Source organism: Coenobita brevimanus, chromosome 112 (genome assembly GCF_032717465.1).
Source record: "Coenobita brevimanus isolate Jiangsu-jjx chromosome 112, ASM3271746v2, whole genome shotgun sequence".
NCBI lineage: Eukaryota > Metazoa > Arthropoda > Malacostraca > Decapoda > Coenobitidae > Coenobita > Coenobita brevimanus.
Genome location: NC_137065.1, coordinates 64822 through 67340, shown reverse-complemented (window position 1 = coordinate 67340; position 2519 = coordinate 64822). Strand labels below are relative to the sequence as shown.

General features: G+C 39.9%; 1 non-coding gene across 1 annotated transcript; it reads right to left on the bottom strand.

Moving 5' to 3' along the window:
- Positions 1-1274: 1274 nt before the first annotated feature.
- Positions 1275-1393, bottom strand: LOC145418214 (5S ribosomal RNA). The gene has a single exon (XR_013900668.1). It is a non-coding gene; the product is annotated as a 5S ribosomal RNA (ribosomal RNA).
- Positions 1394-2519: the final 1126 nt, after the last annotated feature.

The following is a 2519-nucleotide window of genomic DNA, read 5'->3' as shown; positions in this document are numbered from 1 at the left end:
AGGAGAAACCAACAGAAATAGAGGGTATAGAAGTGGTACGGTAAATTCAATTAAGTATTTGGGGGTAACAGTAGTGGACTCTAAAGACTGCTTTAAAGGACATAAAGAAAACATCATTATGAAAGCACAAAGACTAGCAAACTTAACCTACTCTGTCATGGCTTGGAGCTGCAATAAAATTTTAATCGGTAAAACTTACTGGAAGAGCCTAGCACTCCCTGGAGTTCTGTATGCTGCAGGAGTAATTGATTTTAATAAAGAAGAAATAGACAAACTACAGAAAACAGAAAATGGGGTGTATAGAACAATGCTGGGAGGTAATATGAGCACTGCAGTAGGCTGCCTGAGGGACGAAGTACAAGCCTCACTAATGGAAACAAAAACAAAGAGGGCAAAGCTTCAATATCTCCAAGGTATTTTAAAGAGAAGAAATAATGCACTTTTAACTGAAATTGTAGAAGAGGTGAGGGAACGCAAGAGTAAGTGGATGAGGGAATGTGAGAAGGCACTAAAAGATCTTGACCTAAATACAGAAGGGTTAAAAAATATAACAAAAGATGAACTAACCAGGAAAATATATGATGAGGACACAAAAAGGTGGAGAAAAGACATGGAAAATAAATCATGCTTAGAAGTATATAAAAAATGGAAGAAAGAAATAGGTGGAGTAGATGAAATATATGATAATTCACCAGCCTCCATAATCCTGTTTAAATGCAGATCTAATACACTAAATTTAGCAAACAGAAATAGATTCAAGGGAACTGAGATAAACTGTCCAATGTGTAATGCAGAAACAAGACTTGATACATTTTTTATTAGACTGCACAGGATATATGGAAGAAAGAACACAACTGGTAGAATTACAACAGCCATATATAGAGGAAATAGTATACTTGGGAACCTCCTATTTAATACAAGTGGTATTGAAAAAAAGAAATTAATAATATTTAAATGCTGGAAAAAAAGAGAAAGGAAAGTGAAGGAGCTCGGAAATTCAGGCGACTGATTATAGCGTACACGTAGTAAGAGAAGAGGAGGTGTGACCACAGAAAGACACAGGAGAAGGAGAAAAGAGAAAGAAGGAAATCGTTTAGAGGTGCCGTTGTAAAGGCAATACCTCAACAACATCACATCACATCACATACTATTATCCATCCATCCATCCATTGCCAGACGCCATGTATCCCAAATGGGGTGGCCAAGGGCCCAGAGTTAACTGTTTTACAGGGAGGGGCACCAATCCTCCACCAACCCCACTTGACACGTAGGGATGCCAACAGCATCTGGTGTTCCCAGGCGGTCACCCATCCAAGTACTAACCAGACCCAACATTGCTTAACTTCGCTGATCGGATGGGAAGCAGTGTATTCAACGTGGCATTATCATTTACTAATTGTTCTACTTCCTTACTTTTACATTTAGACAAACCTTGTATGTTAATAACCCTGAATAAAAATTCCCCCTCTTCACTGTTTATGTTCTCATTTCTCCGGTCCCGTCAGTTCTCATTATCATCTGTGTCCAATCTTCCGATCTTCTATCTATCTATTGCCAGACGCCATAATCCCGTAAGGAGTGGTCATTTGACTCTGAGTTATTTGTTTTACAGGGAGGGGCACTAACCCTCCACCAACCCACTTACTGAAACGTAGGGAGCACGTATGGTTTGGTTATATGGTTACCACCCAGCGTTGTAAATGGTTTCTTGGCATACAGGAAACCATTAGGCTTGTCACTCAATGTAAAGCCACCTGTAAAGGAAAGAAAAGCAGTAAGAAGTGACAGGAAAGATGGGAGAAATAGGAAGAGAGGAGGACAGGCACAGAAAAAGAAGGATAAATACTTCTTTAAATATTCTAGCACATACCTCTCTATCCTCTTTTTCTCTCTCTCTGGCCTCCCTATTATCACTTCCTAGCACATTGAACACAACTAAATTCTTCCTTCTCTTTTCCTTATCCTCCCTCTCTTCTAAATTTTCCATTACACTCTTAAGCACCTTCTCAGTAAAACCCTTTTCACCATCTCGTTCTCTCTTTCCACCCATTTCTTTTCCAGGCCCTTAATCATATCTCTCAACTCATCATTTGCTGTCTTCAGCTTACTCAATTCCTCTTTCATTACAGACATTTCTTTCATTGCCTCAACCCCTGCTACTGTTAAGACTTCTTGGCTTCCAACCCCATCTTTGGAATCTCCTGGTTTCTCAGGTTGATTGGCCCCACTCCACTTATTTTCAATTTCTTCCATTTTGCTGTTGATTACAGTGTATTTCTCCTTTATTAGAACATAAGAAGAGAGGATAACTGCAGTAGGCCGGTTGGCCCATGCTAGGCAGCTCCTAGAAGAGTAACTGAACTACTTTGTATTTTCCATCTCCAGCTCTTGTTGTTCCCTCACACTATTTTTCCAGTCACTGCTACAAGGCTTACAGAACCACACATTCATTCTTTTCACTGCATTTAGTCCCTCTTTGGTTAATCCTTCACATTCCTGGTGCCGCCAGTTACCGCATC